Genomic DNA, 15,030 nt, shown 5'->3' with positions numbered 1-15,030 from the left:
CTTTAGCTCTTTTTCTTTTAACAGCCTGCCATTTCCAAAGCTCATTTTCATTAGAGGGGCCAGGTACTCTGCAAACACACTACAGATAATGTAATGCACTGGTCAGGCCATTTACATCAGCACATCCTTACACAAGCATTGCTTCACTAAGTCATATAACATTCCTACGGATCAGCAAGAACTCTGCTCCCGTTTTCTCTGGGTGGATAAACTGAGACCCAAGGAAGATAATGTGCATGCCCAAGGTCTTCAAAATTTTTATAACCGCTAAGTATGGTGTGGTCAGAGAACACGGTATGTAGGCTAATTTTTATACATCTCCCAAATGGCCTTCTCAAGACTGTGTATTCTAATTGTTGATGGCCCAATTCTGTGTACTCATTTGCTTAAATGTATTACCTGGGCTTTTTAAATGTTCTGTATCTTTGCTGATAACATTTGGCCAATCAGTAACTGAGAGCAAATGTTCAAAGATCCCAGTATGATAGATGATTTGTCACTTTCTTGTCAAAGTTCTATCAACTTCTGCTTTGAAGAATCCATGAACAGGAGGATGGTTAAAATAACTGGGGTTTTCATATCCTCATATGTAGCCACAAAAATTGAACAAGACAACCTGTGTGAATATTAAAACATAATACTGAACAAAAGCCAGATTTATAAAATGCCTCTGGTATGACTTAATAAAGTTTGGACAAATACAATCTGTTATTAGATGCATACAGGTATAGAATTTTTATATCTTTAAATTCTTGTATCTTTAATGCACATTTTTATTATACTTGAATATAATAATTTTAAGTCTATTTAAGTCTTAAAAGTCTCTTTCATCTGATAGCAGTATAAGTATACCGAATTTTTTTGGCTAGCATCTGCCTGATCTTTACATAGACTTTGAAACTTTCTATGCCCTTACATTTTAAATTTCTTTTTGAATGCATACAGCTGGATTGTTATCAATATTATCATTACTCAATCTGACAATCTTTTTACCTCTTACGTTTAGTGAATTAGCAATTGATTTTCATATATCTGGACTTATTTTTATCTTAATTCTCTATGTGATTTTTTTGCATATTTTTCCTTTCTTTGCTTTTTTTTTATATTCAGTTCACTATTTTTCCTGCTTCTGATTTTTTTTCCCCTCTAGTTTGGAATTTACATACTCTAGTGGTTAGCCTTGACATTTTAGCATGTACAGGTAATTACCAAAGAAAAATTAAACAAAAATGCAACAATAAACTTTTAGCTTTAAAGTTTCATACCTATTTCTATGATTCAATATTTCAAATACTTTTTGGCTTCACTAGACAAACACTATATTACTACTTAGGACACTTATTCATTTATTGTACCTTTCTATAAGCCACGCTGTGCTTCTGGGATCACGTCTCTTCTGCAGTACAGTTCCTGGAGTATTTTGATATTATGGTCTGCACTGGGCATTTTATGTTCTATAAGGACAATTGTAAAAACCACGTATTGTTGAAACCCACAGGTACTTTCCTATCCATACCTTGTTTTATGTCTTTTGGACACCCTAAAAGTCACTCCAATTGTGGGAATCCACAAATATTTGGAATTAAACAGCACCACTATAAATAATCCATGGGTCAGAAAGGAAATAACTAGGAAAGAATATTACAAATGAGTCCAACACATTTGACAACGTAGATAAACTGGGTGAATCATTAATTACCAACACTGACTTAAGCAAAATTCAATTTCTTATTACAGGTCTACTCAGGTTATTAAATTTTTCCGCAAATTTTAGGAAAATTGAATAATTAATCCCTTTGTCCACCACACAAAAATATTTGGAATAAAAATGTAGACTAACAATAAATGGGCATGACGGATCTTATTAGGACATGAAAATGTTCTAGGGGCGCCTGGGTGGCTCAGTGGGTTAGGTGTCTGCCTTTCGCTCAGGTCATGATCAAGTCCCACATGGGGCTCCCTGCTCAGTGGGGCGTCTGCTACCCCCAGTCTCTCTCTCCCTCTCAAACAAATAAAATCTTAAATGTTCTAAAACTGAGTTGTGGTCACACCACTTCATGAAGTTACTAAAGCCCAGGCAGAGAGGGAGGCTGCCGGCCCGGTGCTCTCCACCTGCTGTCTCCCAGCGTCGACTCTGGCAGTGGCACCGAGGACCGCAAGTGCACCAGCACATTGGGCATGGACTTCTGCTCAGTCACCGGCAAGAGGCTGGAGTGGCCCCCAGGAAGCCCGTGACTTTTCTCCCGGTCTGCTGGCAGCCTATGGAAGCCGGGGCACTGCCTGTCCACATCCCCAGGTGGTTGGTCTAAAAGCGCTGCATCCGAGTGCCCAGGAGGTTTATGGCCTGTTGTTTATCCTCCTGCTCTGCTGTCCCCGCAGCAGAAAGCTGGGGCCCTGTGCCCTCTGATTCTTCTGCCAGGTGCTCCTCCCAGGTAGCATGTGCAGGTGCCAGCTCAGCCTCACCCCAAATGTCCCTGGTGCCTCCTATGCCCTCCACCTATGCTATGGTCTGGCAGTACCCACGCCCCCTCCGAGAGAATGCTGAGCCTCACTGCTGGGTGCAGGAGGAGAGATTTCCCCGCCTCTGGGAGGAGGAACCTCTACTCTTTGATGCACTTGCATGGAGTGTGTTTATCTGAAAATGGGTTTACCTTGCAAGAAGCAGAAATCACTGCACCCACACTGGTCAAGATCATGAAGGCCAGAGAGGGTCACCCAGATGCAGCAGATCATGACTCTTCAGCAAATGTCTCAGGTCATTCATGTGAAATGGGAGAGGACTGTCAGGTAGAAAAGTGAATTTTTGGCCTTCAGATTAGAAGATGAGAAAACTTCAACTACCTCAGATAAAATGACAAAGAGTGAAGTGACCGAAGTCCAAACAGGTACCACATTAGATTTAATCCAGAAAAGAGTAAAATATTCATCAAATAACTTTATTCATTGAAAATAATTGTACTCCTGGAATCCATGGAAGTTGCTGGAAATGAGGACAGAAAAACAGTGCTGCTTGCCCAGCAAGCTCAGGCGCCCACCCAGGGAGACACCGAGGTTGCCCACCTCCAAACCATGCTCTAGTCTTGTAAGCCTGATAATATGAAATGTTAAGCAGGGTCTGTATTTCGTGTGCCTAACAGCAACTCTGGAGTTTTATCCCTATGGATATAATAAACTATTTAAAGAAGAAAAAGAAAGATACTAAAAGCCACTGATAAGAAAAAAGAAATCACAACGAAATACTTACTCCATCCTCTGAATCACAGCTCCCAAGGGATTTTCTTCTGACTCCTCTGGTCACTCCTGAGTCTCCTATCCAGGTCCCTCTGTGCCCACTGTTCCATAGATATAAGGTTTTATAAAGCTCTCTTCTGAGCCTTCTGTTCTTTACACTTCTCAAAGAGCTTAAATGTCTGTATAGTCTTTTTGTTCTCAAAAAACACCCATGACTTTACATACGGGTTTTATACCAGAAAACTGAAAATTTCACCGCCAGCCTAAATGTCTTGACTCCCACTGCTACTCCACCCACCACCTGTGTGATAGCCACTCAGATTCAGAGCCCAGTCTCTAGGCTTCACGCAAACTCATCTAAACCACTCGGGAACAGACTAACGAATGGCTTCATAACCTTGGCCACTTTCTGGCTATACAGTGATTGGCATCTCAGCCGGGATTCTCTGAAAGTGCAGCCCAACCAAGTGGCCTCACAGCTTGTGAACAGCAGGCAAGGGTCCCAGTCAGCATCTTCATGTGAATAATGGGATATCAACACAGTTATTTTTACATCCTTAATAAGCCTGATGAAAAAGCCACATTCCAGCCATCTCCCCTTCGTGTTTTTAGCCACAGGAGGATTTTTTTGTTTGTTTAAACTGTAAGACTGACACTCCCTGACTCTATCCCAGAGAATTCAGGGCCAAGGAGAGCAACCAGATAGGGCACTCTAAAAAGGCCTCTTCTTACAAGTTGGCTCTGATCCCAGGCCCGTCATCCCTGACCCTCCATGGAGAGGAGCACTGAGACTCTGGAAGGAGAAGGACCAGGCCTGCTTATGGGTTGTGCTTATGGGTTCAGGACCAGGTTGTGCTTATGGGTTCAGGGCAGCCCAGATCCCTCCAGATAATACCATCTCCCAGCAGTGCCCTGAGCCCAACTCAGTGGGTAGAGCTAAGGAAAAGCCTGGGAGGAGAAGTTGAGGAAGACCCCTTGCCTGTGGCTTTGTTGACTGTCACTGTGACCACCCAGATCCTGCCTCTGCTTCTGACCTCAGGGCAGGACTGACCTTCAGTGCCCTGAAGTGCTGAGTTCATGGACTCACAGCTCTTACCTCACAGCATCCCTCCCCTGATCTCCTTGGGAAGGCCCCGGAGGAGCTGGGATGGTTTGTACCTTCAGCTTTGTATTTCAGGGTCATGCAAAGATGGCTGTCACAGCTTACTGGGTACAGATGAAAGCAGTGTCCTGGATGCATCTCCTACAAGCCCTAGGGAAAAAGCCAGTCCAGTCAATAAAAATCCGAGACACACACTTACTTAAAGTACACACACAGTGTCTGAACAATTCCCAGTCAGTGAAGCTGCTCACTTCAAGAGTAAGAGGGGGGGAATATCCCACAATCACTAGGTGTCCATCCATGGAGAATCCAGGGCCGAGTTGCTGGAAGCAGGAGGGCTTCTCCACTGCACACTCTGTGAGAGGGACCCACAGGCACAGTGACAAGAAGAACAGAGAGAACATCATGGCAGCTTTCTTCCCTTCCCAGACCCTGGCCTCCATAGCTAGAAAATCAGGAGGGAAAGTAGCTCCAGCTGCCCCCAAGGAGAGAGACTCCACTGGTGTTGGTCCCACTGGGCTCGTTACACTCAACCCTGTGATGTTGAACACAACTGAGGAAATGGGGACTTGCATCAGGCCCATGGGACTTAGATAGTGGTCAAGGGACAGAGGGCAGTTGTAAGACGCTGCTTGTGCTTATGGAACACTTCCGGGGGAGCACCTGGGTGGCTCAGTGGGTTAAGTCTCCGCCTTTGCTCAGGTCATGATCTCAGTGTCATCGGGCTCTGCTCCGCAGGAAGCCTGCTTCTCCCTCTCTCTGTGCCTGCCTCTCTGCCTACTTGTGTTTTCTCTCTCTGCCAAATAAATAAATAAAATCTTATATATAAAAAAAAAAAACAACCCACTTCCAGGGCACTTGCTCTGGGGAGTGGGCAAGCCTGGCTCCCTCTCCCACTCACCCTCTTAGTGCTTCTGTCTGGTCTGGGCAGAGTCACTCCTGGCTCTGGGATCATCCTGCCAGAGCACTGCACCCGCATCTGCAAGATATGCTCAGGAGTTCCTGGGAATCCCCTTTCTCCAGCCTGATCCTGGGGACACAGGCAAGATGCTCTGTGCTCCCCACCCCACCCAAAGGAGGAACACCCTGAACCTTGCCTTCTTCAGCTTCAATGACTTTAGAGGTTATAAGAAACACCTATGGGGGGGTGACAAAGCCAAAGAGATTTCAGGGTGGCCTAGTCTGCCCCGGTGGGACCCCAGAACATGGTGGACCAAAGTCCTACCCTTGGAGGGTAAACCATACGGGAACCCTCTCTCTTCAAGACCACTTAGAAACACAAACCCAGGAAACCTCCAGCCTGATGTGGACATCGTGACAAAGCCCTTCCTGAAGATTCTTCTAAGAGACACAGCTGAGTTAGCAAAAGAGAACACAAGTTGTTTTACCCAGTCTCTTTCAGCCTAGCATTCTTTTTTCTGCCCCCAACAGTACAGTTCCCTCAGGGGATCGTGCAGCGCCATCTTGAGCCTCAGTGCTTCTGGCTGACCACGGAGAAGTCTGCCAGTCCCTTCTGCCCAGCCCAGCTCTGCAACTTGGGAAAACACTCCAGAGACCATGAACCTGTTCTTATGGGAGACTGAGAGGTACATCCAATATTCAAGATGTTTGTCTCACTCCCATAGCCTTTGAAAACAAAGTGTGCAACCATTTTATGCATTTTAATACTTACTAGTCAAGAGTTCAGTGGAAGGTATGAGGAAAAAAATCGTGACATGTTTTCCCCAGTATCAAGCACCATAATTTGGTTCAGGTTTTGTGACTGCTGAGTCCTCACACGCAGCCCTGCAGTAATCTCATGCCCTTTTCCGCATGCAGGTTCCCTCTCAGAGATTTTGGGGCCGAGCTTTCTGACGCTCCACAGTGGTCACATCCTAGGGAACCCTGAGGATGAGCTCCCTTCCACTTGTCGTCCACTACTTGCTTTTTCCCGTGTTTTAAGGTAATAATACATTTGGGTTTTAGAAATTTAAGTTCATTAGATAACAATTTAAAACATTTGTTTAGAAAGGATAGAGTAGGATATAGCTAAATGGTAGGATTAGTATCACTGCTAATACAAAACATAGATACCAATTAACAATAAGCACAATCTGCAAGGTCAACATCATACTTGAAGTCAAACATCGAATGTTTTTCCCCTTTCCTCCCCCTAAAAACAGGAACAAAAAAAGTTAAGGGTATCCCCTTACTGCTTCTCATTTATATTATACTTAAGTTTCTGGCCAGAAAAAGGGCGGGGTGGGGGGGGAGACATATAAAGAGAGGGAAAGGGTAGCATGGGGGGAGAGAGAAAGAGAAAACAAAAAATCCAAGGCATTCAGGTTAAAAAGAAGTAAAATTATTTCTATTTGCAGATGGCATAATCTTGTGTAGAGTAAATCCAAAGGAATTCACTAAACGACTGTGGGAACAGACGATTTCAGCAAGGTTGGAAGATACAAGATTGTGTATAAAAATCAGTTGCATTTCTTTAACAGCAAGCAATATGCAAATGAAATTAAGAAAACATCTTGTTGACAGCAGCATTGAAAAGAACAAAATACTTAGGAATAAATTAACAAAAGTGTAAAACTTGTTTATTATGACCTACAAAATGAAGCTAAAAATTTTAAAGAAAAAAATGATCTTAAACGAACGAAGTTGGAGGACTCATGCTTCCTGATCTCAAACTTACTGTAAAACTATAATCATCGGGACAGTGCGGTGCTGGCATGAAAACAGATCACCGAAATAGTACTGAGTCTCCAAATAGACTCTTACAGTTATAGTCACTTAATTTTGGTGCCATGATAATTCAATGGAGGAAAGAATTCTCTTTTCAACAAATGGTTCTAAAATAGAACCAGATATCCATATGCGGAAGAATGAAGTCGGACCCCTACCTCCTACCACCAGTGAGAATAAACTCAAAATAGGTTCTAGACTAGGGGCACCTGGTTGGCTCAGTTGGAAGAGCATGCGACTCTTGACCTTGAGGTTGTGAGCTCAAGCCCCACGTTGGGTGTAGGGATTATGTGAATAAACTTTAAAAATAGGTCATAGCACCTGGGTGGCTCAGTGGGTTAAAGCCTCTGCCTTTGGCTCAGGTCATGATCCCAGGTCCTGGGATCAAGCCCCGCATCTGGCTGTCTGCTCAGCAGGGATCCTGCTTCCTCCTCTCGCTCTCTCTGCCTGCCCCTCTGCCTACTTGTGATCTGTCAAATAAATAAAAATCTTTTAAAAAATACATAAATAAAAAATAAAATTGGGACGATGGGGGCGTAGGACCCTAAGCTTACCTCATCCTACGGATACAACTAGAGAACACCCATATTAGAATAAATAACCCAGAAAATGACCCGAAGACTGGAAGAACAAACTCCACTACTAAAGACAGGGCAGAGGCCACACTGAAGAAGGCAGGAAGGCAGAGATGCAGCCTGGGAGCCAAACGGACCATGGCTATCTGAGCTGCAGAGGGAGCCAGTGGCCCAGAGGAGGATGGAAAACAGGAGGAGGACTGATTCTCTACAGTATTTGCTTGGAAAGTGAGTTCTAAAAACCAGCAGGACTTAAAACCTGGAATGTTTATTGTTGTTGTTCATAGGTTTTTTTTTAATTATGTTCAGTTAGCATCATTAGTTTTTGATGTAGTGCCCAATGCTTCAGTAGTTGCAGGTAACACCCAGGGCTCCTAACAACGCTGCCGCCCTCCTTAATGCCCATGATCCGGCCTAGAATTCTAAATGCCAGCAGGCTCAGCTCCTGGAGAGCCCTGACAGCATTCAGAAGTGGAGCCCCCACTCTTAAAGAGACAGCACAACAGACAGCCCCTGCAGATACAGCTTAGAAACAGCAGTTTGAAAAATGCTAGGGGCAGACAGGAGAGTGATTTTCTCCACTCGGAGTGCTGCCTGGAGAGACAGAGATCATGGGTAGACCCCTCTAGGAAAAAAAACAAAAACAAAAACAAAACGACTGCCAGGCACCCTTTCTCTCTCCTGCCTCATACCCCCATCCTTTGCATACACAAGAGCCCCCCCCCCACCGCAGAAACCAGCGGGGTGCTGGACACTCACGACCTAACTTGCTTGCACCAAGCCCCACCTCCCATGATTCAGTGGATCCACCCTTCCCAGTCACATTCCCCTCAGTCCCCGCATTGTGAGCCCCTCCTTCTGGAAAAGCCCTGCCAGCCCATCTCTTGACCGAGGTGTTCTGTAGGACTTTGGTTCTGGCAGCAGTGGCGGCAGGTCTCATTTTGCAGGCAGACCACCTCACACTTCACTGCCCGAATAGGCAAGCAGAGCCTTTGCATACGACTGGACTGAACAAAAAAGGGACCGAGACTCAAGAGCAGAGCATGTGCAACACACACAGGAGACACTCTCTGAAGACCAGGCCCTGAGGAACAGGGCACACGACACTTCAGAACAATACAGAGCCCCTTCTTCCTAAGGGCATTAAGAGCAAGAGAAGCAGCTGATTTGCCTAACACAGAGAGACACAGAAAGTCAGACAAAATGAGGAGACCGAGAAACATCTCCCAAATGAAAGAACAGAACCAAACCACAGCAAGAGACCAAAGTGAAACAAATGTATGTAATAGGCGTGATAGAGAACTTAAAGTAATGATCATAAGCATACTCCTTGGACTTGAGAAAAGGGCAGACATCATCAGTGAGACCCTTAGCAAAAAAATTTAAAAAACCCAATCTGAGATGAAGAACACAATTAATGAAATTAAAAATACACTGAATGGAATCAATTGCAGGCTAGAAGAAGCACAGAAATGAATTAATGACCTAAAAGACAGAGTAATGGAAAGTAATCAAGCTGAGCAAATGAGAGGGAAAAATTATGCAAATTGAGAATAGTCTTGGAGAACTCAGTGACTCCATCAAGCATAACAACATTCAGATTAGAGGAATCCTGAAAAAAGAAAGGGGGGCGGGCAGGAAATTGAAGGCATAATAGCCAAAAACTTTCCCAATGTGGGGAAGGAAACAGATATTGGGATCCAGGAGGCACAGAGGTCCCCACCCTCTCCCCCTCTCCCCACTGCCAGTTACTCAGCCCAAGGAGGTCCACACCAAGACATACAGTAATTAAAATGGCAAAAGGTAGTGATAAAGAATTAAAAAAAAAAGATTTTATTTATTTAACAGAGATCACAAGTAGGCAGAGAGGCAGGTAGGGAGAGAAGGAAGCAGGCTCCCTGCTGAGCAGAGAGCCTGATGTAGGGCTTGATCTCAGGACCCTGGGATCATGACCTAAGCTGAAGGCAGAGGCTTTAACCCACTGAACCACCCAGGCGCCCTGGTAAAGAATTTTAAGAGCAGCAAAAGACAACTGTTACATACAAGGCAAACCCCGATAAGGCTATTGCTGGATTTTTCAGCAGAAACTGCAGGGTGAAAGAAAGAGGTATGATATATTCAAAGTGCTAAAAGGAAAAAAAAATCTACAGACAAGAAAACTCTATCCAGCAAGGCTATCATTCAGAATAGAAGGAGAGCTATAGTTTCTCAGATAAAAGTAAAGGAATTCATGATCACTGAATCAGTCCTACAAGAAATATTAAAGGGGATTCTCTGAATGGAAAGGAAAGACCATAAGTGAGAGTATGAAAAGTAAAAAAACACAAAGGCAGTAAAAATATTTCTATAAAAATCAGTCATGGGATTAGAAGAATGTAAAATAGGACACCATACACCTAGAATGTGAGGAAGAGAGAAGAATGGGTGTAAAGTTAGGTGACCATCAACTTCATATAGACTGCTAGATGCAGAAGACATTACACACAAAACTAATGGTAACCACAAATCAAAAACCAGAAGCAGATATATTTAGCTCCTTCTCTCTCTTTTTTATTTGCATATCACTAAAGAAAGCAAATAAACCATCAAAGATAGCAAGAGAAGAAAGAGTCATAGAAAATTTATAGAAACAACCACAAAACAAATAAGAAAATGATCGTGAATACATATCTATTTAATGTAAATGTCCTCACCACGGTCATCAAAAGACAGTTACAATGAGGATTAGCATGGAGGACATGGGGAGTTAGAGAGAAGGGAGTTGGGGGAAATTGGAAGAGGAGGTGAACCATGAGAGACTATGGACTCTGAAAAACAACCTGAAGGTTTTGAAGGGGGGGGGTGGGAGATTGGGGTACCAGGTGGTGGGTATTATAGAGGGCACGGATTGCATGGAGCACTGGGTGTGGTGAAAAAATAATGAATACTGTTATGCTGAAAATAAATAAAAAATTAAAAATTTAAAACAAACAAACAAAAAAACCCCCAAGAGCCATCTACACGGGCCTGTAAGAGACTCCACAGATTGAAAGTGAGGGGATGGAGAAGTATTTAGCATGCAAATAAATGCCAAAAGAAATCCACCCAAGTAATACTTATATTAGACAAAATACGTTTTAAAAAAGGACTATAACAAGAACTAAAGAAGAACATTACATAATAAAGGGGACAATCCCACAAGAGGATATAACAATTTAAATACACACACACCCAATATGGGAAAACCTAAATACAGAAAACAGTTAATAACAAATATAAAGAAACTAATCAATAGTAATACAGTAATAGTAGGGGGGTCTCACATCTCATCTACATTGACGAACAGATCAGCCAAACACAAAACACAAACAGTGGCTTTGAATGACACACGGGGAACAGATGGATTTACCTGAAATAAAGCAGAGAAAGATAAATTCCATCTAATCTCACCCATATGTGGGATTTAAGGAACGAATGAGCAAATGGAAGAGACAGAGAGAGAAACCAACAGACTCAACTCTAGAGAAACACTGATGGTTACCAAATGGGAGGTGGGGGAGGGGTAGGGGGAATAGGGACAGGGGGTTAAATAATATACTTAGCATGATGAATCAAATGCCTGAAATAAAACAAAATAAAAATAAATACCAAGAATTGTGAGGACTCACTGAGAGTGTCTGATCTGGAGAAGTCTACTCCTTGCTGACCTAAATAGCTCCCCAGAGATCTTGAGACCCGTGCCTCAGTGTTGGCCAGGCCATTCCCAGTGGGCAGTGCTGTTAAGCCATACAGAGTTTCAGAGGGAGAAGGGTACCTGTTCCCGGGCTGGCAAGCCTTCTCCTCATGGACCGTGGTGCAAGCCATGTAAGGGTCCCTGGAACACTAACCCTCAGAGCAGCCCTGCGTTCCTGTCACACTCATGCCATCATCCACTAGCTACGCACCCCAACACCAAGGGACCCAAGCTCTCAGCTGGAACCCAGCTTTTACTTGGAAGGACGGACTCCACAGAGAACCAACTTGTAGAAAGGTCCACCTCAACTAAATTTGTACTTTACTCTTATCTACCCTTTGGTTTGGTTTGTAGTAGGTAATTTCTTTAGTTAGTGGGCTAATTAAGAGATATTCTCTTACATCCTATTGGCTTGTGAGATGTTACAGTTCTAATTTATAATTCCTGCAGTGAACCTGTGTTAAATAAATTCTTGGCAAAGACAAAAAAAAAAAAAAAAGAAGAAGACCATGTGTTATGTAATTCCATTTATACGAAATGCCAATAGACAAATTTATAGAAGTAGGAAATAGATTAGTGACTACCTAGGCCTGGCAGGGGTGGTGAGTGGGATGAGAGTTTCTGCTAATTGGTATAGGGTTTCTTTCTGGGGTGGTAAAAATATTTTTAAAGAAGATTGTGATCATAGTCAAATAACTCCTGAATAGGGGTGCCAGGGTGGCTCAGTGGGTTTAGCCTCTGCCTTCAGCTCAAGTCATGATCTCGGGGTTCTGGGATCGAGCCCCACATCGGGCTCTCTGCTCAGTGGGGAGTCTGCTTCTCTCAATCCATTTGCCCCTCTCCCCACTCATTCTCTTTCTCTCAAATAAAATTTTTTTAAAAAATTTAAACTTAAAATATTTTAAAAACTCAAAATATATAAAATGCCTTCGAATTTTACATTTAAATGAGTTCATTTTATGGCATATGAATGATATCTTACAGCTTTTTATTATTATTATTATTGAGAGAGAGAGAGAGAAAATGGAAGGGCAGAAGAAGAGCAGGGGACTGGGGGAAAGAGAGACTATTAAGTGTGGAGCCCAATGCATGGCTTGATCTCACAATGCTGAGATCATGACCTGAGCTGAAATCAAGAGTTGGATACTTTACCAGCTCAGTCACTCAGGTGCCCCATCATAAAGCTTTTTAAGAAACACATAATTGCTTTTAAAATGTTCACCAAATTCAAAAGATGGCTTACAAGTTTCTATTAATATAAAAGTGGGGGTAAATGGTAGAGTAGTAGGGGGACACTGGGCTTGCCTCATCCCTCAAACACAGCTAGATGAATGTCCAATCACTTGGAGCACCTAGGAAATCGACCTGCGGATTAGGAGAATGATCTGTACAACTAGGGTGAGAGCCTGAGTTCCTGGGGAGGAGGAGGGCAGAGGCCCAGGAACTGACAGGGTGGTTCATTATCTGGGTACACACACTGGGAGAGAACGTTCCCTTTCCTGGAGTACATTTGGAAGAGGGTATATTGCTTCTCCAAGGACAAAAGACCTGCCAGGCAACACTGAGTGGCTGTTCATCGGGCAGGGACAGAGGCACACGGAGGGCAGGGAGCCTGGATGCTGCTTTTCATGGTGCTTCACCATTGACTCTGGGCACCTGTGCAAGCATGCGACTGTTTTTCTGGGACAAAACAACACCAGACACAGCACAACTGGCTCTTCTCCAGAGGAGGGGAATGGGTCTGCTCCATGCCAGGTCCTTTAAGATCGGGAGTTTTGAATACCAGCTGCATACATTCTTGCAGAGGAGCTGTGGCACCAGCGGTTCCGACGGCCCTGGGTACTGACAGGGTGAAGGCAGGGACCCGAGAGAGAGGCCTGGGACACATGAGCAGAGGCTGCTTGCTTTTCTGTGAGGGCTTCCCAAGCAGCAATGGGCGGAAGAGTCCCCCATCTGGAGATGAGAGATTGGAGCAGAGCTATTTTCCCTGCCACCAACATGACTGGACTTCAGTGAGCAACACAGCACCCTAGTGGAGGCTGGAACCACTTACACAGAAACCCTCCCCCACTCACCAACGCACCCGACCCCCATGCCCTGCAGGTGCATCTTTACAAGGGCCGCGTCTGACTGTGAACCAGCGCAGAGAGCCTCTCCCCCAGAAGACCCATACAGGCACCTCACATGCACAAAGTCCACTGATCACAGAATGCTCCAAAGCATCCGCTTCAGTTCTGGTGGAAATAGGACCAGACTTTCTCGCTCTCTCTCTTTTTTTTCCTTTTTTTTTTTTCTCTTTCTTTCTTTTTCTTTTTAATAAGGCTTGAAGTTTTTTATCTGTATTCTTTTCTCTCTCTTTGGATCAGGTAGCTTCCTTTTTTCCTTTCTTTTTCTATGGAGTCAGGATTATAGTTGTTTGTCTCTTTGTTTTTGTTACTGTTTCTTTTCCTTTTCTCTCTCTCTCTTTTTAAAACAGGCTTATTTTAACAAATCAAAGCACACCTAAAGGTCCAGACATTCTCCATTCCAAGCCAGGAGGAACTCTGCAGAGGACTGACCTATGGGGAAGAGCAGCCAAACATCAGAACACAACAACACCAGAAATACTTCCTGAAGCACCAGACACTGGACAGTGCATGACCCTTTCTTAATATAGCATCACTCTCAGGAGCAAAAAACATAAAATGAGAAGACAGAGGAACTCCTGCCAAAAGAAAGATCAAGAAGAAACCATGGCGAGGGATTTACTCAAAACATAAAAGCAATATATCTGAACAAGAATTTATTTTATATTTTTACTTTTTTTTTTTTTTTTAAAGAGAGCACATGCAAGCATGAGCCAGGAAAGAGATGGAGGAGGAAAGAGAGGGACAATCAGACTCCAAGCTGAGCACAGAGCCAGACGTCTTCCCAGCAGAATTCTACCAAACATTTACAGAAGAGTTAATACCTACCCTTCTGAAAATGTTGCAAAAAAATAGAAAAGGAAGGAATACTTCCAAACTCATTCTATGAGGCCACATTACCTTAATCCTTTTGTGTGGTTACACAAAGACTCCACTAAAATTTAGAATTACAGACCAATATCCCTGATGAACATGGATGCAGAAATTCTCAACAAGGTACTAGCAAATCAAATCCAATAGTACATTAGAGTAATTATTCACCACAATTAAGTAGGATTTATTCCTGGGTTGTAGGAGTGGTTCAACATCCACAAATTAATCAGTGTGATACACATTAATAAAAGAAGAGACAAGAACCATATGATCCTTTCAATAGATGCAGAAAAAGCATTTGACAAAATACAGTATCCCTTCTTGATAAAAACCCTCCACCACGTAGGGATACAGGGAATATACCTCAACATCATAAAAGCTGTATACAAAAGACCCACACTGAATACCATCCTCAATGAGGAAAAACTGAGAGCTCTTCCCCTAAGGTCAAGAACGTGGCATGTTCACTCTCACCAGTGTTGGTCAACATGGAACTGGAAGTCCTAGCCTCAATCAGACAACAAAAAGAAATAAAAGGCATCCAAATTGGAAATTGGAAAAGAAGAAATCAAACTTCTTTGCAGAAGACATGATATTCTGTAGAAAAACCAGAAAGATTTCAAAAAATCGCTAAAGCAGGAATTCGACAAAGTGGCAGCATGTAAAAATCAATGCACAGAAGTC

At 43.4% G+C, this 15,030-nt stretch overlaps 1 long non-coding RNA gene across 1 annotated transcript in view; it reads right to left on the bottom strand.

The window, feature by feature from the left end:
- Positions 1-4,333: 4,333 nt before the first annotated feature.
- Positions 4,334-15,030, bottom strand: part of LOC309861124 — a 43,219-nt gene continuing 32,522 nt past the window's right edge. Inside the window, exon 3 of the long non-coding RNA XR_014309769.1 lies at positions 4,334-4,483. This is a non-coding gene — a long non-coding RNA (uncharacterized lncRNA). The remainder of the gene's footprint in view (positions 4,484-15,030) is intronic.

The sequence above is a fragment of the Mustela nivalis genome, assembly GCF_964662115.1.
Source record: "Mustela nivalis genome assembly, chromosome: 3".
NCBI lineage: Eukaryota > Metazoa > Chordata > Mammalia > Carnivora > Mustelidae > Mustela > Mustela nivalis.
The sequence above is the reverse complement of the archived record's forward strand: the minus strand, read 5'-3'. Positions and strand labels throughout refer to the sequence as shown.